The sequence below is a fragment of the Amphiura filiformis genome, chromosome 6 (genome assembly GCF_039555335.1).
Source record: "Amphiura filiformis chromosome 6, Afil_fr2py, whole genome shotgun sequence".
Classification (NCBI taxonomy): domain Eukaryota; kingdom Metazoa; phylum Echinodermata; class Ophiuroidea; order Amphilepidida; family Amphiuridae; genus Amphiura; species Amphiura filiformis.
The window spans coordinates 42827292-42853289 of record NC_092633.1 but is presented as its reverse complement, the minus strand read 5'-3'; the positions used below and the strand labels follow the sequence as shown (position 1 = coordinate 42853289).

Below are 25998 nucleotides of genomic sequence, written 5' to 3'. Positions count from 1 at the left end.
CGTAATCAAAGGGAGTTTAGAATCGCTGGTTCGAGTCCCAACGAAGCCTGTGGAAACTTTTTTTTTTTTCTTCAAAATTCATGATCGCATTCCTAAATGAGTCACTTGTCGGTAAATCATGTATCGTATCCTTAATGCAGTGTGTATAATTTTCTGTGCATGAAGTTTCTCATTTTTTTTCAGACCATGATGTCACCTGATATGTTTCTGGTAGTTTACTGAATGTCATCCATTGCCCGTTTCACCAATCATTTTCTTCCTTAGTCTGAGGCACTGCAATAAAATACAGAAAAATGCAGTTATGAAATCATATTGTTCACATAATACATTCACATGTACATGATTTTACCAGTCAGTGGACCTTGAATGAAATCAGATCAAAATAGTCCTCATCATCCAAGAAGTATTTTGGGCCCTGCTTGATCCACAGAACTGAAACAAAACTTGGGCAGAAAATTATCATTATCTCAGATCCGGGGGGGGGGGGGACTCAGTACAAATGACCATACGGGGACGTGCCACAAATATGGGTAGCATTTTCAGCCATCTGGTATAGCAATGGGCTATTCCATTTGAAATCCACACCCCCCCTGTGGAAGATTTACAATGCTACCTAAATTCCAGTTGGGCCAAATGTACAATCCGGTTGGAAATAGTCCCACGTTTCATTGTAATTCCAGCTGAATCATGTAGAAGATTTACAAATTTAACGCAATTCCAGCTGGATACCCTATGGAAGATTTGCATTTTGACCTCAATTCCAGTTGGAAACATTTACATGTTTTGTGTGGAATTCTAGCTAAAAACTTCATTCCAGTCAGATACCCTGTGGAAGATTTTCATGTCGACTTCAATTCCAGTTGGAAACATTAATATCGGTGGAAAATATAACTTTCAGTCGGATACCCTGTGGAAGATTTGCACTTCTACCTCAATTCCAGTTGGAAACATTTACATTTTGTTAGAATTCCAGCAGAGAAGGTCTAAAACAGGGTAGAAATTCCGGGGTCACTCCCATTGTGGCCTGTACACCAATTCACGATAATCAACTTTTGAAAAGCACCCTAAACAAGGATTTAACCCTTGGCTAAAACAATATCCTAAACAGGTGTTTTTACACCCTAAACAGGGATTTTATTCCTTGCATCAAATTTCATACCCTAAATTTCATTTCCGCGTATTAGCAATTGCAATTTTGCTACCCTTTTTTCAATTTTTCATGTTTTTGACACCTTAAACACGTTACGCGCGTATCGTGCTTGTCCACGAAAAACTACCCTTTTACGCTGCTTTCATTATCATGGATGGTGTACAGGCCACAATGGGAGTGACTTCGGGAGAAATTCCTGTGGAAGATTATTTGCTTGTTTTCTGAGTATGGTGGAAATTTAGAAATAATAAAAACTGTTAGACGCAAAAAAACATGCTTAAAATATTATCATGCTGAAATTTCCAACAATAACCGACACATTTTGAGTTGGACCATCATGGGGAAATTCCCCCCCCCAACCCATTGGCTCATAATTATTGCACAGCCCCTAATGAGAATTTTTGCCTGAATTTTATTTTGTTGTCCAAATTTACTTAATTTTTATTGTTGTAAAAAGGATTTTTATAGATAGAATTCTTGACAGTTTCTTCAGATTTTTATTTTGCTATACATTCATTCATTCAAATACCAGATAGACTTTATAGCCAACTTTAATAGACCTCAAGTGACAAGAAATATCTGCATTGTGAAGTTTTTGTTTTAAGAACAGATAATTGCAAAAATATAATGCCACATAAATTATACCATTAACATTCTAAAACCTATTTTTAGGATGGGTGTCCTTGGCCCAGTGGAATAGTTTATATGTAAAACCACTACAAGTTTGTGCACAGAAGCTGTGGACCACAGTGGACAGTGTATGGAGCATAATTTGATTATGATCTTTAGTCTGGGCTTTTCTCAGGATAGGCCTTGCTTCATGTTTTTTTCTACCTGGTTACAGATTTTCACTTAACAAATTCAAGTTTTATATTGACATGTGAATTAACCCTTTTTACTGAAGTTCAAGTATAACAAGTCTTCTTTTTTTACTGATCGAAGTATAATGCATCTTCTAACCTCAAAACTGATTACCACTTCACTTTTTGTATTGATATTTTCATACAGATAACAATATAATTTAATTAATATAATTGCCCTGGTTGCTTTCTCAGATTTCTAGAGTTCAAAATCGTAAACATTTTCAAACAAAATTGCCTGCATTTTTATACCCAGGGCATTTTAATTTTAAGGTGTCATTTTGGTGTCTATTTAAAAGGTGAAATTCCAAGAAGGTTGGACAACATACTTTGATGGACAATTTGGCTACAATATAATTTTGAATTGATTTCTAGGCTGATTCCTATATGTATCGTGCCAATGTCTCAGATTCAAATGTCAAAGAACTTGCCCATATGAAAAAATAAACACTTAAAAATTCCACACTACATGCTCATTTTCTGATATCAGAAAGATGAGAATTAAAAACTCATTCTTAATTAATTATTTCAAGATATTGGAGATATTGAAATGAGGGGATTTTTTTTCAGCTTTGATCGTTATCAAAGCAGATGGACCCCGGGAGATGGACATGAAACTTTTATACCAATTACCTTTTCCGAAAAGTCATTGATATATTAGATGGGCAAATGGTCTTTTGTACTGAGTACCCCCCCCCCTAGCTGTTTATACACTTGAACCATCAACCATGCCCCCGCATATTTCATTATAGTCTATTAGAGCATGACAGTATCCTGCTATGACTATCACCCTCCACTTTGTCATATCATAGGAACTAATATTTTTCCCCTGGTCTGTTTTGAAGGGGAAAAACCTCGGACCCTTCTTGATTTTGAGTTTACCGTTTCCTGCCCGCATCCAAAATGAGAATTGCAAAATATTTAGGCCTAATTATTTGATTTTTATTTGATATTTTGATCACATTTAATAGCTATGATGCTGAACAAACAAATAACATCTCTGCATTTGTGTGAAATCAACCATAATTGCAATATAATTAAACCCGCAGTGCCAAAATGTACCGATGATATTGCATATATGTGACCACTCATTTCAAAAGAAAGAAAATGATATCTATACTATTAAAGAGGAACTTGGATGCCGATAATCGATACTTTGAAGAGGAACTGATCGATTCATCGGTATCATCTCGGAGATTATAGATAAATTATAAATTAATAAATAGATAAATAAATAAGTTCTAGCATTTCCAGATGAATGGTAAATGCATAGATAGATAGATAAATTAATAAATACAAATAATTATTTGGATTTATTCGGTAGATCAACCAATGGTGGCCCGCTTATTTACGGTCCGTTGCTGCGTTGCTATACGCGGATTACGCTGAGGTCGTGGCAACTTCCCGACGCCGCTAATGGTAACAAAACTTCCAGTTTCATCTAAGACGGAAAATATCACATCTCTTAGACGGAACTAACAAATTAATGGCTGAGACAAAGGTGGTTTTAAGTGATCTAATAATTTTGAAAGTGATATTAGTTTATCCGTTCGTGGTGACTTTCGACGGAGAGTGGGCATTATGCGGCATGGTATTGGTAACCGCAACGGCTATAATACTAAATCAACTGCATTCGCTTATGCAAATTATGACTTTCGAAACTTCTTTTGTGATGACTTTCCAAGATTTTAAATTCAAGGTAGGCCTAGGCATATATACGGTATTGGAAAGTAATTTGAGTTTATCCGTTTGTCATGTAGTGATGAATTTCGATGGGGAGTGTGGGACATTATTAGCAGATTATAGCATGGTATAAAACCGCAACCGCTAAATATCCGTGGCGTAGATTTCTTTTTTATATTTGGGTAGGGATGAAAACATTTTTTGAAGTAGGCATATTAATAGTGAATCCGCATCTTTTGGCAACATTAACAATGGCGTAGATTTCTCTTGACATGGCATGGGGATGGGTCCGTTTAAATCAATTTCTTGCAATAGGCCTACAGTGAAGCCAGCATCTTGGCGACAGAATAATTTATGGCAAGCTAATTAGGCCTACTGGTGAATTATATTGTGCAAAAGTGGAACAAATTCGCAAAAAAAAAGAAAAAATTGGCACTTTTTAGTTTGGCCAAAAATGAGGTTAATTTTGTCAGAAACCCACATCTATTATACATGTGTGAACTTGGGGTGATTGTACGGACCATTGACCTTATCAAAACATTGGGGGGGTATACCCACCCCAACACCGAATTTACGCTATGTAACTCAACCTTCTTGAAACCCAATGTTGCTATAGGCCTACTTGAAGAAACAGAAACACATATAAAAAAGAACGAACGAAAGAAATAAAGGAACCCACATACATGCGTCAACATATGGAGGTGATTCAGTAGATCATGCCCCTTATCGAAATATTGAGGAATTTATTACTCATCCCGGGATTTATGCCTATGTAAAGAAAGAAGGAAGGAAGGAAAAAAGGAAGGAAAGAGGGAAGGAAAGAGGGAAAGAAAGAGGGAAAGAACGAAAGAAAGAAAGAAAGAAAGAAAGAAAGAAAGAAAGAAAGAAAGAAAGAAAGAAAGAAAGAAAGAAAGAAAGAAAGAAAGAAAAAGAAACAACGGGAAAGCAAGAAAGAGAAAGGGAGAGAGAAACGAAAACAAAGAAGAAATAGACAGACAGAAAGAAAAAAAAAAAGAGAGAGAGAGAGAGAGAGAGAGAAAGAAAGTGAACAAGCAAGAAACAGAAAGAGAAATGGAACGCAGGAAAGAGAGAAACTGAAAGAAAAAAGGGAAAGAAAAAGAAAAAATAAGTAAAAGGGGAAGGAAAGAGGGAAAGAAAGAAAGAAAGAAAGAAAGAAAGAGGGAAAGAAAGAAAGAAAGATAGAAAGAAAGAAAGGGAAAGAAAGAAAGAAAGAAAGGGAAAGCAAGAAAGAAAGTGAGGGAAAGCAAGAAAGAAAGGGAGGGAAAGCAAGAAAGAAAGGGAGGGAAAGCAAGAAAGAAAGGGAGGGAAAGCAAGAAAGAAAGGGAGGGAAAGCAAGAGAGAAAGGGAGGGAAAGCAAGCAAGAAAGAACGGGAAAGCAATAAAGAAAGAACGGGAAAGCAAGAAAGAAAGAACGGAAAGCAAGAAAGAAAGAACGGAAAGCAAGAAAGAAAGAACGGAAAGTAAGAAAGAAAGAACGCTGCTTGCAAAGTAGAGGCAACAAATGGTAGGCCTACCACATCACTAACCGCGTAATAATTGAGCTGTTAAAAGCGATACCAATTGACATGATTACCATTTCCATCGTTAAATACTAACCGATCCCGTTTACTAACCGCTCCCATTTACTCATCTAGCGGGGGCCCGCGCGAAGCGCGGGTACCCGCTAGTATTAATTAAGAATAAACTTATTGCAGTTCACATTGTTAATTTATTCATTCAAGGTTTATTTTGATTCTCATTTAAAATGTATACTAACAGTTATAAATATGTTCTTGTAATGTTTTCTGTTTGATTCGTCAGTTTACTCTTTATTCATTTGCTTATTTGTAAGACAAATGTCTCGTTCAGAAAATGATTCTTCAAAAACTTGTTCTGTTCTGTTATCATGCTCCCACTTAATAAAACCCAACAACAATAAATAATTTTTTTGCCCTATAGGTAATTTTATCAATGTTTAGTCATATCAAGCATTTATAAAATGTCTAAAATTTACATTTTAATATTTAATTACTTTCTCTGTTAAATCTCTTGTTTTGACTAATATAAATTTGTTAGTTTACTTTATTTGCACACCAAGCACATGAAGTATAATTAATTCATCATTTAACAAACAAAATATGGCCATACATACTGTCTTAGTTGAAAAATTTGTCATGCATGCACAAATGACAAATTTTAATTTATCGTGAAAAAGTTCCTTATTTGACAAATTCAGAAAATTTCTGAAAATTAATTTTTATTGCAAACATTTTGATTTTAATAAGATTGTCACTGAAATTTGTTAGGCTTATGTGTGCAATACCATGTCATTTTATTGTCTTCTGGCATTCTACATTTGCCTATGAACGCATAGTAGATGTGTCAATCAATCGAATTGGTCGCTTCATTTTAATTCATTCATTAATTTCAATCATTTGTATTATATTTGTTTTAATATATCAAGCCTGTAAATATTGTCAACTGAGGGAGTATGGGCAATTCACTTGCATGACTTATTTCTGCCCAATGTTTGTTGACTTTTTCATCAAAAGTAATATTTTCAATGCTAAAAAATATTTATAAAATTTTAAATAAATTTAAAATAATTTGTAATACAAGAAAATGAATTTTTATTGCAAACATTTTGATTTTAATAAGTTTGTCACTGAAGTTTGTTAGGCTTATGTGTGCAATACCATGTCATTTTATTTTTTATTTTATTGTAATATTTGTCAATCAATCGAATTGGTCGTTCATTTTAATGCATACATCAATTTCACTAATTTGTATTGTATTTTGTTTTTTGTCATAAGCCTGTAAATATTGTCAACTGAGAAAATATGGGCAATTCTCTTGCTTGACTTATTTCTGCACAATGTTTAATGACTTTTTCATGGAAAGTAATATGTTCAATGACAAAAAAAATATTTAAAAAAACTTACTTATTTTAAAAGTTGTATTTCTAAACATTTCAATGTGATATTCTTTTAAACTTAAAATGAATGTCAATAGCCTTTTCAATTAATTAGTTTACGCCAAGTGGATATTTGATGAATATCAATGCCATACAGTCATACCGTCATAAGGAAATATTTTGAGTTTCTGTGGCTGCAATATTTTTGGAATTGGAATATCTTGTCACAATATCAATGACAAGTGCAGAATTAACTAAATTAATCAAATATTTCATAAAAACAAAGGCATTATGAAGATTGTTAAAATAAAATGAATGCCTTTGATTTTCAAATTGTTTTGCAGGTTGTAACAAATATGTCACATTTTGTTTTGTAGCCAGCCATATATTTCTGAAAGGAGAATTTGTATCAATTATTCACTCTCTTTCTCACATTCATTGGCATGTTTGAGAAAATATTGTAAATAAAAATATATAAATTGGGACTCATTTCCACAAAACCCTGGACATGTTGACATCCCTTCTGTTGAAATAAAAAGATATGTTGCGCTTTATCATGTTCCTTCCTGTATTCTACGGGGATCCCTTAAGATTAGTTTACTATTTGGGTATGCTGTTTTCTATTGTCTTTGTACGAGGGACAATGCAGACAATATATTCCCGCAACTATTATTTATCTCCCCTCAAGCATGACTTTGATGACTATTTCTTATGATAAATACAGGTTTGTACTTTTGAATTATGTAATCTCATTTGTATCAAGTCATTGCTATTATGTACATGTACACTGACAACTGTCAACGTTGGTGGGACATTTGAATTGCAGTTACAGAACATGAGAGAAGGATAAGTAAGTACCAAAGCAGTTTGCAAGCCCTGTTTTGGTATGAGGTAATCTGAGTCCCGGGATCTGAGTATATTCACTTGATAATTGTGAAAGAAGAATTGAACACACAGACGAGGAAAGGTGCAGTCTTTGAAATTCATCAGAAATAGGCCTTAATGACAAACAAAAATGGTATGAAAATCATGACAGAAGAGCATACAAGTTAGACACAGGAATAAAAAATATCTCCAAAATAAAACTAAAACAATTATGATTATTGGTATGAAAGATCACAGTTAGGACAATAGAAATTGTTGCAATAAAAGAAATAAATATGCGCATGTGTGGGTGGTAGGCACAATTAAAAGTACCAAAAATGTATGAAAAAAGGAAAATTTAGGCAAAAAAGCGCTATAAATATGACTAAATACAATGCTGCTGGACGTTGTCTAATAAAAATAGTATAGGTCTAAATAGAGTATAGCATCAACCCTGTGTTATCGGTCTACCAAATTGTAAAACCGCACCAGATTCCATACTTTTATTCTCGAGATATTTAGAATTATGTAACAATACCTCAATTTGATTCATTATTTTCTCCACTATTTTTCACCACTATGATATATCAGGCAGTATCCATATGCTATTGTGTTTATGCTAATGTCATTACGTAATCAAGGATTCGACTTGGCTAATACACATTTGTTTTGAAAGACAAAGGTACAAAAACTACAAAGTTATGCTTAGCAGAGATAAATAATAGTTGCAGGAATATATTGACCATCCCTCGTATGTTGTTATTTGTGATGGCAGAGAAATTTGAATAAATAAATAAATAAATACATGTATACATGTAGGCATATAAGAAAACCATGCCAATAGCACATTTTTGTGAAAGCAATCTGATAAAGACCAAATTTGAAAAGCAATTCTAGGATAAGTAGTGCAATTGAAGTTGTTGCATTTTGAAGCCAATGTTCAAGATTATATAAACATTTTGGGGATTGCTATATAATTTTATCATGAACAATTTTCCAACTGTGCCAAAGGTTGGTCAGTTAATTACCCCCCCCCCCCTTTTTTTAAGCATTATGTGTAACTTTCAATATTATGATATTGTGGTTTCTCGGAAAAGTTCTTTGAAGAAAAATAAATTATCTTGCTATCTGAGGGGGAAAATAAATTAGCTCCACACCTTCACCTCAGACTAAAAAAAAATATTTAAAAAAATTGCTCCACGTCGGGTCGACAAAAAGATTTGGTGTCAAGGGTGAAAACAAATTCATTTTCATCATTTATAATATTTTAGCTTTGTACATGTATAATTCCCCAATATTTTGATAAGAGGGTATGATCTATACAATCCTCCCCATGCATCATGTTGATATCTGTATATGCGGCTTTTTGGCCTAAAAATAGCCTTTATGCTAATTTATTCTATTTTTTTGTATAAACCATATTTCACACAATTTAGCTTCATATGGCAAATATTAGGTGCTTCGTGCGAATTTGTACCATAAACTTATTCTGTGGGTAGGTTTAGTTTCACACTTAAAGAATTGTTTTCCAACCCCAGCCCCCCTACCATGTCAAATACAAATCTATGCCATTGACTTGAAGGCCCTACATTCGAGTCCCACATTCTCCCCCTTTTCACTAAAATTTCATAGCTTTATATTTTTAAATCACATTAAAATGGCAAAAAAAATATATTTAAAAAAAAAACGGATTGTTTTTGTTTAATATAGTCTCTATTCAATTTCACTATATTTTTTTAAAATCTGGCAATAAACTGTAGTGATTGTATCTGTTGACTTAAATATTTACAATATTATACCAAAAAATAATTTAGGTCAAAACATTAGAACATTATAATTAGGTGTAGGCCTACGTTTAACTCTTTAAAACTGTTACTCATATTAAAATGAAGCTTGTTTTCACTATGCAGCAACAATTAATAAGTTTTGTATAACAGTTTAGTCAAGAAATGGCAAATTTCTTGTCTTTACTTAATTATGTCTAGAATTTCCTTCAAAGTTTCATTCAAGACATAGTGAAACAAAAGTCAAGAAATTTACCACTTCTTGACAAAACATGGATTTTGTTTTCATCATTTATAATATATAGTTTAGCTTCGTTTTACATAATTCCCTAAAATTTGATAAGGGGTATTGACAATCCTCCCCATGCATCAAGTTGACATCTATGTAGCTTTTAGCCTAAAAAGAGCCTTCATGCTGGCCTATTCATTCTATTTTTGCACAAACCATATTTCACACAATTTTATATAGCTTTAATATGGCAAATATTAGGCACGTCGCACAAATTTGTACCATAAACTTTTGTTTAAGGGATCTGGAATGAGCGTTTTGAGCGTTTCTACAGTATTTTTTGTGGGACATGAGAGCACATCAGACATATCGAATTGCATTCTGAATACGAAGAATGTCTTTCTGATATCAAATAATTTTCATTTTTTGAAATTCACGATATAATACAAATTTTATGACAAATTATTAAAATTACGCGCGCATCGTGTTTAGGGTGTAAAAGCATGAAATTTTGGAAAAAAGGGTAGCAAAATTGCAATTGCTAATATGCGGAAATGAAATTTGATGCAAGGAATAAAATCCCTGTTTAGGGTGTGAAAAAACAGGTGCGTGTTACCTGTTTATGGTAACGTTTTAGGCAAGGGTTAAATCCTTGTTTAGGGTGCTTTTCAAAAGTTGATTATCGTGGATGGTGTACATGCTACAATGGGATTGACCCCCCAGGTTTTCAGAGCTAAATGCTCAAACAAACAAAAACCTGAAAGACAGCGTCAAATTGGTGATAAAATAACTCCAATTGGGCTGAAATTTTTTTCTTAATGTATGAATTTGAGCAACAAAAGTAACTGAAAAGTTTCAGGTCTAGGTTTTCAAATTTCACAACTACCAGCGGATAGATACACGGAGTGCGGGGACTGGGAGCATGCAATCTCATTAGATCCAGCATTTGATGGTTTGAAACCATGATTACTAGCAAATAATAAGATCAGGTATAGTGATTTTATACCAATACTATTAAGGTACTATGAAAAGCTGGAATTCCAAACATGCACTTTTCATATAATGAAAATCTGGAAGACTCAAATTGATTCCAAAATCTTCCACACCCTTTTCAGAGTAAATCTTCAATTCCAGTTGGAAATTTACATGTGTTTGGGTTGAAATATACATGTTTTTGAATTACCCTGTGGAAGATTTGTACTTTGACCTCAATTCCAGTTGGAATATTGACGACTCAACCTGTTGATTGGTACTATTTTAGATGTTTTTGAGTGGGAAATTTAACTTTCAGTCGGATACCCTGTGGAAGATTCGCATTTTGACCTCAATTCCAGTTGAAATGTCGACTTCAATTCCAGATCTGGAATGACTCAAACTGTTGATTTTGGTTGGAATTCCAAAATCTTCCACACCCTTGCCGTACTATTTCAGATGAAATCTGACCTCAATTCCAGTTGGAATGTCGACGACTCAAACTGATGATTTTGGTTGGAATTCCAAAATCTTCCACAGGGGGTGTGTGGATTTCAAATGGAATAGCCCAATGACCCCTTTTTCAAAGCCTATTTTGGTATATGAATGGGTCCTTTTTTCAAAATTTTCTCAATTTTTTCGAAAAATAGCCAAATTTTTCCTTAATCTAGCCAAAATTTTTAAAATTTCCCACAAATTTTGGGAAAAATTGTAAAAATTAAGACAATTTGGGTTAAATTTGGCCGAAAATTTTGACTTTTGGTATATAAATGGGTCCAAATTTCTTGAAAAATTGGTATATTTATGGGTCCACTTTCAAATTCTCAGCGGCACGTCCCTACCAAAACCAAACTTGAGTACCCCCGGGTCTCAGATTGGATCAATTCCCTGCAGTGCTTGGCAGACACACATAGCAACCTTCCTTCTTTCCCTCGATGTGCAAACCTTTTGCAAAAGCACCTTTGTATTGATCTGCTATGTATATTGAACTAGAGTGGTTGTTCATTGTTGCACCGCAAATTTGAACCGGCTATCATTGAGTACATCTTGAAAAACACGGGTGCTCAATGCAATATGTTCCCAAGTTGCACAAAATAGCTTGTATGAGTATAATACTATGTTCATGATGCAAAGTCAAAAACATTCAACAAAACATGATACAATTCTCAGCGCATTGTGCAGAGCCACCATCTCGGCGCTGGCAACCAGATATGAGATCTTGTGTGCTATACAGGGTGTACCAGAAAAAAATTATCGGGCTAATAAATTTGGACGTAAGTCGAGAAATAGACATCAGAACTCAACAATCTAAAAATTAGCGTGTAGCCCATCTTATTCCCCGCATCTTATACGCTAATTTTACTGGAATCGGTTGACTGATTGCGAAGAAATTACATAATGTATGCCTCAATTCACTTCATTCCAAGTTTGAAAGAGAGATCATTCAACACAATGCGCACTAGTGGTTAACACTGTCAGTGGCCTTCATATTTTGTTCGGTGAAATCCTTTTCGTTCTTTTTAAACAATCTGTTTCTTTCAAAACATCTAATTAGGTTTTGTTCAAATTTGAAAACCTGCATGATATTGAAACGCTTTGCATGTAAGATGATGCTCGATTGCTCGGTACTTGTAAATGTCTTTTTTCGTTAATGTTGATATTAATGTTGCATAAAGAATTATTGTAAAAAGAATTCCAGCTGGCTTTAAAAAATTTCTCACACACATCAATGTTTTTGGAATATTTCCAAGAAATACCAAAAATCACACGTAAAACTGTAAGCACTTTATCATTGTCATTCTTGGCACAAATATTCTTTGGAAAGTTAAAATATAACATATTTGCACAACCTAAAAAATTCAAGTTGGAAAGCTTCCAATTGCAGAAATCAAAGTTTTTTCGACACACTGTTATTTATCTTCAGTCAAAGCATGAAAAACATAACACTGTCAATTTATAAAATAGATAATGTGGACTAAATATAATACTCTAGGAAGCGGTGAGAGAGTATGAAAAAGCGCCTGCTGATCAAACTTGGAATGAACTGCATTGATGCGTGCATTATGTAATCGTTAATTTCTTCGACCATACACATGTAGCCAGGACATGTAGTAGGCCTGGCCTACATGTAGTTTACATGTTGAATTCCCAGGTGTCACCTATATTTGGTACCTGTGGCTGTACGCATGGGCGGCTTTACATGGGAAGGAGGAAAGGGAAAGAAAACAGGAAGAAATTGCGAAGCAATTCCAGATCCAATATTTTCAACATGAAACTGTGGAAATGGTGTAGAAGATATTGAAATTCCAACCAAATTATAATGGTATTTCCATCCAACCATTATTTGATTTTGAAATTTCAAATCCAATTATTTTCATCCAAATATATGGCATGAAAATCACCAACTAAAAGTGCTGAGCATTTCCCAGGGAGGTGACGCATATCTAAGGCTGTTAAGACCCCCTTTTTCAGCATTGCTGTCACCCAAAGACCCCATTTTCCCCCATTTATCACTGATTTTGTTACTTATTTTGAAATAACAAAGCCATTTGGAACTAGAAATTCAATGTTTCAGGCTTCTTTTGGCTGTCACACAAAGACCCCATTTAAAAAAGGTTTCACATAATAAAGTCTAAAAAGTCTGACTCACTCAATCAATGACTCAACGGTTTTGTACATTTTGCTCTTTTGGACAGATAAGCTTGGGAGGTGAGCACTTATTTGCTGGAACAGCCCAATGCTTATGGTTTAGGCATGAATTCTACATTTATGTACATTCCACCAGACCCTAGTAAATCCCTGTCATGGTCAGATAACAATGAAAGAAGATGAGAGAAAATAAAAAGAAACTTGAGCTTGTTTTGCCTCACAAAACATTTTTAACATAGGTTTCGGAACCATGGGAAGGGGGGGCTTGTGGGGCTCAGCCCCTCAATAACTTTGGTCTGGGGGCTCAGGCCCTCCTATAATTTCAGATAATGTAAAAAAAATATGACCAGATAGCGGGAAAATGGGTGTTTTTGACCTATTTTTTGCAAAAAGGTCACCAATTTTTTTGTCAGCCCCCCTCCCCCCATGTTGAAAATCTTCCTAAGCCTAGATGTTTAATGTATCTGATTTCAACAAGGTGTCATTTAAAATTGAAGTTTATCCTATAGTGTTTAAGGCAGCTGTGTACTCTAGACATTGTTTCTTTCGCAAAATTGAGGTTTTTTTATATGTTTGTACTTTGTCATGTTTTTTATAAATACAAGGAATGAAAATCCAGATTTATAAACTCCAACTGCAAATATTTTAAGGATTTTATTTCACTATTCCACTCGTGTTTGAAATTGAAAAGGAAAGAAAATCTTTGTTGTACCAGTAGGGTACACGCGCATAACAACACATCGCGTTGCGTATCGTGCAATTTGTTAACGCACAAATACGCTACGCGTATGCGACGCTTATCTGCATGCGCGGCGCATCTTATGGAAACACCACGGAAGCACAAAAACCTAGTGGTCAAATGGCTCCGTTTTAGCTGATAAAATGTGGGTTTTTTCAAGTCCTTTCCCCCGATTTAAATATCAAGTTATGAATGGATTTCGCTCAAACTTCTCAAGGGGCCGTGGATTTACCCGATGTTAATGTAATGTAAGGTAGAAAAATAAAAACTGCCGCATTCTCCTGCGAGATTAGATGAAAGTGTAAAATGTGACCACTTTAAACTTCAACGGCCATTATTTCAATGTTCATTTTCTCGGCAAAATGACGGTTTAGGTACACGATAACTCGATAACTCAATAAATACAGCATCTATAGGTAGCAAATATGATCATCGTAAAAAGCATGATCGACTCAAGAAAAGGTTCTCTCATTTTTTTATATTTTGGCCTATTTCCGATTTTAGGCATCATTTTGTGCAAATAGGCGTTTGTGAATTTTAAAAAGTTCAATTTGATGCCTGGGGAGAGCAGGGAGTGTTCGCCCTATATTTTTCTGACCAGCCTAGCGATGTTAATTTTAAGGCTAGGGATGACCTGATTAGCCCATGTGAAAGCCCTATGTCTTATAGCTATATACGGCCACAATCCCAGAACTATAGGTCTTACAATGACAACAGGATAGAGCAAACAAAAAAGTTTTGCAAAGTGGCGAACTTGCCCCATATTGGGGCAGGTTCGCCCATATGGTGGGGTAAGTTCACCCTAATCACAAAAAAGGTTTAAACATTGCATAACAATAACATATTAAAATGCAAACATTTAGCAAGAGTATACAGGGCATTCATTCTCTTCTGGGAAGTGACTAAATTTGTTGCAGGGGTCGGGTCAGGGTAAAATGTAGGGGTCCAAAGTGAGCTTAAACGTATCATGATTACAACTTCGGGGAGATTATGGATTAGGACATAAACGGTGGTATGAGTAATATTGATACCACATAACTTTAAAAAACATGCTTTTCAGTAGTTTTACCTTGTTTAATGGTATAATTATAAATATTTTGCATAATACGCTGATGGGGCAGGTCCGCCCTCAGTTTGGGGGTAAGTCCGCCTGGGAAGATATAGAGGCTTAACATGCCCCATCCTCAAAAGGGCGAACGTGCCCTTTGTGCACATTTTTGTATTTTCTTCAGGGTATGCAAAATACAAATCGAATAAGGGGTTTATAACTGCATTAAATCTTTGACAAATCCCATATATTCCCAATATAGATTTCCATTAAAACCATCTGTATTTATGTATCAATGATAATACAACATTATTAAGGGATCTAAAATGAGCGTTTATTGCGTTTCGACAGTATTTTTTGTGGCACATGAGAGCACCTCAGACCTATCGAATTGTATTCTGAATACGAAGCATGTCTTTCTGATATCAAATAATTTTCATTTTTTGAAAATCACAATATAATACAAATGTTATGACAAATTATAAAAATTTGATATTTTTCAAATTTTTGATATATAACAGTCCTCGAAGTAAATTATTGAAAATTGAAAATTTTGACCTTTCATATTGAAGATATGGATTTTTTTCCCAAAAAGACCAAATTTTTTTTGGTGTTTTGGGAAAAAAAATCCATATCTTCAATACGAAAGGTCAAAATTTTCAATTGATCGTCGGCTTTTCAACCCACCTACATACACTTTAAGTATAAATCATCAGTTTTATCTTATCTGCATGCGTGGCTCATCCTTTGGAAACACTAATTTCAAGTGGTCAAATGGCTCCGTTTTAGCTGATAAAATGTGGGTTTTTTCAAGTTCTTTTCCTCGATTTGAATATAATCAAGTTATGAATGAATTTCGCTCAAACTTCTCAACGGGCTGTGGATTTACCCGATGTTCACATAATATAAGGTAGAAAAACGAAAACTGCCGCATTCTCCTGTGAGATTCGATGAAAGGGCAAAATGTGACCACTTTAAACTTTAACGGCCATTATTTCAATGTTCATTTTCTCGGTAAAATGACGATTTAGGTACACGATAACTCAATAAATACAGCATCTATAGGTAAGCAAATATGATCATCGTAAAAAGCATGATCGACTCAAGAAACGGTTTTCTCATTTTTTTATATTTTGGTCTATTTCCGATTTTAGGCATCATTTTGTGCAAATAGGCGCTTGTGAATTTTAAAAAGTTCAATTTGATGCCTTATATGGTCAATATCTCAAAAACTAAGGCCAATATCAAAAAATAAAAAAACGTTTTTGGAATGGAGCCTCAAGATTGAGATAAAAACAAAATAAAATACTTTGGAAAGAGTGTTTTTTTTTTTTGATGTACCTAAAAAATATTGCCAAAAACTCACTTTTTTGTGATTTTCTTCAAAATTGTTGTTTTTACCCCAAATCTGTATTTATATTAAGATTTATTGATGTCTTGCCTTCATAAAAATGTATACTTTTATATGTTTTGCACGAATAATTACAAAGTTATTGCACTTTTACTACATGCATGTCTGAGAGTACACAGCCACCTTAAATATCAAAAATATCAATTTTTAATGATTTGCCATAAAATGTGTATTAAATTGCAATTTCAAAATTCAAAATTATTTGATATCAGAATGACATTCTTCGTATTCAGAATGCAATTCGATATGTCTGATGTGCTCTAATGTCCCAAAATAAATACTGTCCAAACGTTCATACCCCAGCCCTTAATGCAAGAACAAATTACGTTTTGGTGTAATTTTTTTGTTTTGGCTGCAGTTCGATGAACATGTCCCTAAATGTCGCGTAGCTAATATGAGACGTTTATAATGACATATGTCACCTAATTTTGCCATCACCAAATTCCCGATAGCCGTAGTGCTGAGAAACAAGGGGTGGGCGAACCTGCCCCTAGGGCGAACACTCCCCGCTCTCCCCTATATGGTCAATATCACAAAAAATAAGGCCAATATCAAAAAAATTAAAAAACGTTTTTGGAATGGAGCCTCAAGATTGAGCTAAAAACAAAATAAAATATTTTGGAAAGAGTGTTTTTTTTGTTATGATGTACCTAACAAATATTGCCAAAAACTCACTTTTTTGTGATTTTCTTCATAATTGTTGTTTTTACCCCAAATCTGTATTTATATTAAGATTTATTGATGTCTTGTCCTTTGCCTAAAAATGTATACTTTTATATGTCTTGCACGAATAATTACAAAGTTATTGCACTTTTACTACATGCATGTCTGAGAGCACACAGCCTCCTTAAATCTCCTTTTTCATTTCTGAAGCCAAGTGGTTGCTTTTATATGTGATGGGTCACATATACCCTTGTGTAGAATATGTGGGTGGAATTCCGCAATCTCAAGATGAAAGTGGTTAAAATTTCTGGGATGTTTGCACCTTTAACAAAGCCTTTGGATTTCCGGGTTTTTGCAGTGGTTGTTCGTGACTAGAAATTATGACTTTTGTGGAGGGATAAGCTTGGGAGGTGTGCACTTATTTGCTGGAATAGCCCAATGCTCTCAAAATATTTGCTTTCTTTATTTCCCCCATTTTTTAAATTATGGTATTTCACCGTAAATTACCAACCCTTAAATTTACTTACAGATTCAGCACACTCAGTTATCTGGTATTGCACAGTTTAGTCCTGAGGCCATCACTTGTGAAATGAGTGAAATCGAGGTGTTTGTTTTTTGTCCTCATTAACTTCTCAGATGCCGCAAAACAAACAAGGCTGTTTTCACCTGTAGTCTTGACTTTTCTACAAAAACAATACAGTAAAATATCATAAATGAAACTAAACCTAAATGTAAAGGATAAACTGTAAAGCAAGGTACATATTCTCATGCATGCATATGTAACAGAGTATAAGTAATTATGCTCTGTTAATTAAACTGAGCCTGCTAACAACATCAAAGACAAGATTAATCTGGCCAACATTTCTTGTAAATCTTGAATCTTCTAATATCTAACTTAAAATACGTAATTTACTGCTTGAAATATGAAATGAAATGATTAAACAATACAGAGAATACAAACAGAGAAATCATCAATACATGAAAGTTCCCATAATGCAGCTATTGCCCAATTTTGGTTGCAACATAAGATTTGAATTGTTTCTAAATCCAAAATTCAGATTAGAATGTGTGGAATAAGATTTGTGTATATCCTTGACACCTTCAAGTGAATATCCAATTAAAATTGAACTTCTCTATACAATTTAAGGTTTATCCTCTTCAGTCATACCACTTTTCTTAGCATATATCAATAAATGATGTACTATTTATTTACAAACATGTCAAATTGGTTCACTGTGATGTGACACATTTTGGGTGCATCTCATATAAGATACGCTGCATCACATTCCAATTTGTGTGTTGCGAAATTATGATATCACTTTTTCTGCATGACACTTTATTTTCTGCACAACAATTAAAGGGGGTAAAAACAATTGCATGTTCTAATTGGGTAAACAAAATCCACTGATTTTTCCCATTTTTTTAAAATTCCCTGATTGGCTAGAAACCCTGTTTTTATATCAAACATCTCTTTGGTTACATTTACAGGCATTTTATGGTGTCATTCACCAGAAAATACCATGGCGCTTACAAAAATATACACAAAAAGTCAAAAAACAAGAGAACAGTTCAAGAAAACAGAGATGTGGTCGTGGCAGATTTATGTTCACATGTTACGAATTTCATGCCGTAGCAGCTGCTTTTGCCAGTGATTCTGTGGCTATGTCTTTGAATAGCGAGCCAGTTACTGTCAGAAAACGAGCTCAAGGTATGAGCAGGAACATAAACGGTATAGTCCAAAATTTAGTTTGGACTTGGGTGTTGCAAGGACCTATCTACATACAGAGGGATTTTAAACAGTACTAATGAGTACTTATTGGCAAACTGGAAGCCAGTGCAAGGTTGTCAGGAGTCCTCCAACACTGTCGCATATGGGTAAAGTCAAAAATAATGGCACCGTTAGGTTGCTGATGCCTGCTGTGCAAATGAAAAGACCAGCAAAGAAATTCATCTTTTAAAAAGTGTGTTATGATTGGCCCTTTAACCACAGCAATTTGTAGTGTCACAGCTGTCATGTAAAAAATAATATGCCCAATTTTCTTTCCCATATGGTCAGGAGTGTTACATGTTAGCGTGACAAGAAAAGAGGTACTTGTATTTTAATCATGTATGTAAAAAATCTACAAGTTAAAAAGTTTTGCATCGGTTTTCATGGCATTTTGTGAAGTGTCAGCTATTATTAAGTTCCAAATTCTTTCATATTAGTCACTTACTTATGAACATGTGAAGACCACATGGTGCGAAAAATAAAATATGTTCCAAAAATCACTTGTCACCAGATTGTGTAGCATTGTAAGGTAATGATGACAGTAATTATCTATTTCAGTCTGTTTTTAGTAAAAACAACATTTGGGCCAAACTTGGAAAAAATAAAACCTTGCATGATATCAAAACCGCTTTTTAGAGCGGGTTGAAAAGAGAAATTCTGTCTCACAGGAGGGTTACATCAGAATTCAACTTGATTTTTTCATACACCAAGGTGGCATTATTCATGTTTTACTTTTTATTTTATTAGTGCATTGTGATAGGAACTCAAAAACAAGAAAAATATTCACCATTGCTTGAACATGTTTGCTACAGCTATCTAAATAGTCAATGTCAGGAGTGTTACACAGAATTAATTCTCGCTATTCACAATAAGGCGCCGCCAGTGGTTTGCGATGTAATCGTGATGTATCATGGGTAAAGGTCGACATCCAAGTCCGCGCAATACAAATATTACCATGCTATTACATAGGAACATGTGACAATATTTTTTAGTTTCTCAATATAATGGTATTACACGCAAATCGATAGAGAAAAAATTAATTGTGCACATTTCAAATCACATTATTAAGTATTATTGAGTATCGATTCGCTGTAACACCTTTATTTTGACAAACTAAAAAATATTATAATAGCATGGTAATATTCGTATTATGCGGACTTGGATGTCGACCTTTTCCCATGATACATCACGATTACATCGCAAACCGCTGGCGGCGCCTTATTGTGAATAGCGAGAATTAATTGGCAATAATTCAAATTTCTGAAGAAATTACCAGTCTGTTGGTGTTCTTTTAGCACTGAAAATTTATTCCTGAAGCCAAACTGCTGCAATCATGATGTAAAGACCTTCATATTTAAGAAATATGTACATAAAAACATGGTTTTCATAGCTCGACCAAAATGTTACACTCCTGACAATCACTTGTAAGTAATATAGGCTCAACAATAAAAATGAACTAAATGTAATTCAATTTTTTGCCCCTTTTTGAGATAGCCATAGATAGTGTTACCAAAAAATTACAAAAACTACGTTAGAAAATGTGATTTGCAAATTTATATATATTTGAGGCTTACAGTATAGGCCTACTGTAGCAAAGTGTCAGGAGTGTTACAACCAGTGTTCGAAATAAGCACTTATCCTCTTGTCCTCTTGTCCAAAAATCACTGGGGACAACCATATTGAGCTATGTACTTATCCCCTGGACAACCACTATATTTTACTTCCAACAGTATGACACATTTTGGGGACAACCAAAATGTATTGAGGACAAGCAGAATTCATGCTTTAGTTATCCTCGGGATAACCTCCATATTTTCCTTATTTCGGACACTGGTTACAACAACATGCAAGCTGGGCTCAAAAAATAAAATTGAACGTAAATTCTGTGGCTTTTTTGAGAGGGCCATAGATGTTGTCAACAAAAAATTACAAACACTGTTTTAGAAAATGTAGTTTATTTCAGGCCATACAGGTATTATACAGTGTCAGGAGTGTTACACAATAGCACTAGTTTGATGGATCCTTACATCAATTTGAAGAAGAAAGTGATGCTAAAAACTTCAACACAGTTTTTGCACATCATATTGCATTATACAAACTTAAACAGAAAATAGTTTAAGATGTTTTTTTTTTGACAAATGTGACCATCCACCACAACTGAGCCCGGATGTCTCCAGTGCCACTATTGAGATATGCTTAAAAAACAATAAACAATAGGAAACAAAGGATTTATTGACTGTTTTATTGATTTTTCACTACTTAAATGTCAAGTACTATAGACATGATATACATCATAATTTATTAAAGCTAATTTCAAGCAGAATATTTTGGTTGAATGTCTCAAAAATGATCATTGGCGACTTCAGGGCTCAGTTGTGCTGGATGGTCACAAATAAAAACTTTTATTCCAGATTTCCACAATTTTTTAGGTGTTTTAATGAATTTTTTTTTCCGAAACTTTGTTTCCATGAGAAAAATTCTACATGACTAAATTGACTATCTTAGTTTAGTGTCTAAGTAAAATTAAAACTCAAAGAATTACATATTTGCATAATTTTGTCAAAATATAACAAGGAATGGCATGGATCTTTTGTGTTATGTTTCTAAAAATTTTGGACTACTTTTGCCAATAAACCAGTTGAAAAAATACATTTAGTAACATTACTGAAGTTATTTTTTTATTTTTTCTTGACTTTAGATAGGTTGTGCTTACAATAAGACAACAATTACATCTCTGAACACTGTTTGTATTTTTGACCCTTTTGTCACACTTTGGTGCCATTATTTCTGATTATACCCATATGGCACTAGTTACTAGTTGGTGATATAATATGTCACTTATTAATAATATGTCACTTGTTGGTGGTAATATGTCACTTCTATCTGGTACCAATCCGAGAAAATGAATCACAGAGAATGGCAAAATAGTTTGTACTCTTTCAAGGCAGATAGCAACTTTTCTAGGCGTTGTTGACATGGTACCTTCAGGAAAGAAAGTTCCTACTATGAAGACCTAACTTTTGAGTGAGAACTTTGTTAGTGTTTAGGTTATTCCTTCATGTAATTTTACACGAAATTAGGGTTAGGGTTAGAGTTAGGGTTAGATTAGGGTTAGGATTAGGGTTAGGGTTAGGATTAGGGTTATGATTAGGATTAGGCTTAGGGTTAAGGTTAGAATTAGGGTTAGAGTTAGGATTAGATTACACGAAATAATTACATGAAGGATCGACCAGTGTTTAGTAGTGTATATTTGTACTTTAATGAATGTATAATGCTCTTACCTCCCCATTTTCTCCAATCTTCTCTTTAAAATGTTTGGCTCTTGCACCCAAATGGCTTGCAGAAAAGCTGGGACATCACCTTCAATTTCTTCACTAACATATTTGTCCTTGGCTTTAGTTCACTGTCAAAATCAAGCATAAATAATATATAAATAATATTCTTTATGAACAAATGCTGTGTTCAAATTGTTTTGTTTTTACCAGACGACGGTGGCCGACAGTAATTTAATACTAATACGGCAACAGCCAACAGCGTAAACAAAATGACAATATGATGGCAACACTGCCTGCACGTTGGACGCCCCGTACGTGCCATGGTGCGTTTTTAGCTCTATTGGCCCGTTACAGAAAAAAATGCACGAAATATATTTCCCAGTGCAATGTATAGATTTTCACATGAAAATAAATAATTTGGATTCAAAATTAATGTGAAGAAAAAATATATTATAGCCGGTAGTGGAAATCGATCTGGGACCTTCTCGTGGCAGGCGGAGACGTTAACCGCTACACCACGCATACATTGATACATGTGGGGAATTTTTTTTGTACATAACATATATATCGTATGCGTTATTCATACAAAAAATTCAAAAAACAGTACTTAAAATTAGGTTCACTGTCGAACCTCAACGGATTAAGACTGATAAAATAGTGCTTGATAACATGCATACACTTTTGGAATTATTTGAGACATTTTCCTGTTTACGTGTAAAACCAATGACGACGTCAAAATTCAGTCAATCTTTGCCGGCCCCTGTTTTTTACCTTTAGGTGCACTTTTGTACCTCATTTTATAAGTTGCCCACCCCCACACAGTAGGCCTAACAATGAATAAATTTATATCAAAAATTATGGCGCATTGGTGACAAGTAAGATAGGGCCTATGTATATTATTGGGGCAAGGACTACTGCACTGGAAATATTATTTCAGCACAGACAACAGTTGTAGAGTTACAGTCAAAAATGAGGGAAAACCAATATTTGATCAATAAGTCAATAACTATGGTACTTGCCTTGAGTTGCTGAATTTTCAGTGCAGTAGTTAACTTATAGTAGGCCTACTTGCCCCTATAGGGCCTACATATCTTACTTGTCACCTATGCGCTATAATTTTTGAGAAAAATGCAAAAATAGCCTGCGCAAAATTGGCCAGGGGTGTAGTACCCCCTTAATGCATTTGAAAATTTACAATGATTAAAAAGGGCATTTCGTGACCCACTTTTCTCAAAAAAAGTTGAGATTTTTATACCACTTGAAGTCTTGAACCGTCTGGCTACAATTTCCTACATAATGTTTATGTACCAAAATTTCGTTTAGCAAAAATATTGTCAATTAACAGTGGCCTATACGGAGCAGTACTTGTATTCATGCATAACTCACAAGCGCAAAATCTGAATCAACTGAAATTTTGGGAATAAGCCTTTTTCGTGGTTATCTGCTGATAAATGTCATAAAAATAGGATGCTAGGATCACGAAATACTCCTGTAAGTGACTGAAGTAGTTTATGGTTCCATGCTCTATCTCTGTCCACACAGTAACTATCGTCTCATCGTGGATAGCAGATTTCTCGATCAAATGACACACAGACAGTAAGCTTACTTCAACCCAACAAATATAGCCAGCCCGATAGCCAGCTGCTCAGTCTGATATTGAATATTGTGATTCTCTATGCAATATGGTTCTACATGCATTATATAGGCCTACCCATTTACATGGCATGCGCGCATAGCACTCACTGACTCAGACATGTATGGCCGTACATGCATGGCCGGTCTCGTTCTATTTACTTGCATATGAGGCCAGATATAAAAGAATGTGTACCAAGTGCCCAAAATTCTGAAAACTCATACCGATTATGCCTACTATCATGACTACCGTATCATGGGGGAACAAGTCAGAACTTGGGTGCAAAGTAATGTACAATTTCATGAAATATTCATCGCTGATGATGAAACCGAATTCATTTCAAGAATATTTTAGATCAAATAATTACCTTCGATTCGAAACTGTAGTTGCTCTTGCAATATTAACACCTTTTTTCAGCATTATTATTCCATCACGGTTAATGTTTACGTGTGGGTTCGCGAGCATCCATCTTTAAATAATTGCCTCTTAGTCTTTACCAGTCGTTTCTCTAAATCCATGAAATCTTCCTGTCGGGTTGTTAGCGGTTACCGCACCATAGCTGAACCATGTTATTGTATTATACCAGGGAAGAACAGATTATACCACTGTCCCCGGGGTCAAACCTTCTTGGGATTCTGAAATATAGACCCAAAATAGGCATTTTGAACAGAGTTTTATGAGGATCGTCACCGTGTGGAAATTTATAAAGTAATTTTAATACCGGGAGGGGGGTAGGGTACCCGTACATTCTTTATTTTTATTTCTCTTTTATTTGACACCACTCGAGATACAAAAAGGACCCAAAATATGAATATTGACCCAGGTCTTATGAGGAGTGTTACCCCCCAGTGGGGATTTTTTTTTATATAGGGCCTATTCTTTACTTTGTCCTCTCTTTTTTTCCCCCATTTGACAAGCTTGGGCAGACATTCGATTGGAAATGCCCCGAATGTGAAGTCCTTGATTTTCGAGACTCGTTCTTCGATTTAGGGGACACAAGTTGCGCGGATGAAGATGACTCCATTCAAGAGGAAGGGAAGAACAGACATCAGACTAGTAGGCCCCTAATAGAAATCACCCCAACTCGCTGAAAATCCTTGTGATAAACTTCCAAAGCATCATGAATAAAGTGGCTGAAGTGGAAGCATTAATCCAGGAATATAACCCTGACATCATACAGGGTACAGAGACGTGGCTCTCTCCAGACATACAGAACTCTGAGTTTCTTCAAAGCAATTACATTGCCTACAGGAAAGACAGGAAGGTGACAGGCATGGGGTGTTCTTTTTGCTTGTAAAAGTGACCTTATAGTCACGCATAGAACCGAGTTTGACTCTGAATGTGAATTATTGTGGAGCCAAGTGGAAGTAAAGGGAAGGAGAAACCTACTGTTGGGCACCTACTACAAGCCCCACCACAACGACATGGACGCAGTTAAAGGTCTCCAAAATTCACTTGCAACCATCAGTTCCAAACATAAAGAGTTTGACATTATTCTGAGTGGCGATGCAAATCAACCAAATGTTAACTGAATAAACCAGACCGTTATTCCAGACAGTTATGCTTCAAAGGAGGTAGCTGAAGAACTCCTTGACACAGTCTTTGAAAATGGGCTGGACCAGGTGGTTCACAAACCAACTAGGGAGATAACATACTTGACGTGGTTTGGACAAACAACAAAGGAATTATTAAGACCGTTGATGTAGTACCTGGTATGAGTGATCACAGCGTGGTATTACTTGAATTGGATTTAGCTTGAAAAAGAAATCCACCCGCAGAATCTACCTGAAAAACAAAGCTGACGAAGACGAAATTAAAGAGGACCTGACTCATTACCAAAGAAACTTACGAGAAACTGACTGGGTCAACTGTCCAAGAGAAATGGGATGCCATTGAGAATCAAATCAAATCAAGTCATGGACAAACATCCCAGCAAACACAAAAACGTTTTTAAAACGTTTTTAATAAGTTATATTTTGGCTTTTGGTTTACATAAGAACGTTTTAATAACATTAAAATGTCGGGTTATATAAAGGTCATGAAAACGTTTTAAAACGTTTTGTATGAAAACACACTACAACAATATTTTTAAAATGTTTTCAAAAATGTTATTGTAAACTATTTTTGCAAACATTTTTGCCAAATATTTTGTCAACACTTAAATAACATTATGATAAAATATTTGCCCCCAGCAAACACAGAAATGTTCTTAAAATGTTTTTTTTATAACGTTTTAATAACATTTAAATGTCGGGTTATATAAAGCTCATGAAAACGTTTTTAAAACGTTATTGCAAATATTTTGGGCAAACATTTTTCGCAAAATATTTTTTCAACCCCAAAATAACATTATGTT

At 34.7% G+C, this 25998-nt stretch overlaps 1 protein-coding gene and 1 long non-coding RNA gene across 2 annotated transcripts in view; both read right to left on the bottom strand.

The window, feature by feature from the left end:
• Positions 1 to 25998, bottom strand: part of LOC140155445 (neuroligin-4, X-linked-like) — a 276301-nt gene that overhangs the window by 48441 nt on the left and 201862 nt on the right. The gene's annotated exons all lie outside the window — the stretch shown is intronic.
• Positions 17512 to 24139, bottom strand: LOC140155447 (uncharacterized). Its single transcript, XR_011859384.1, has 3 exons — positions 24010 to 24139; positions 22016 to 22137; positions 17512 to 17649 (listed from the first exon to the last, which is right to left on the bottom strand). It is a non-coding gene; the product is annotated as an uncharacterized lncRNA (long non-coding RNA).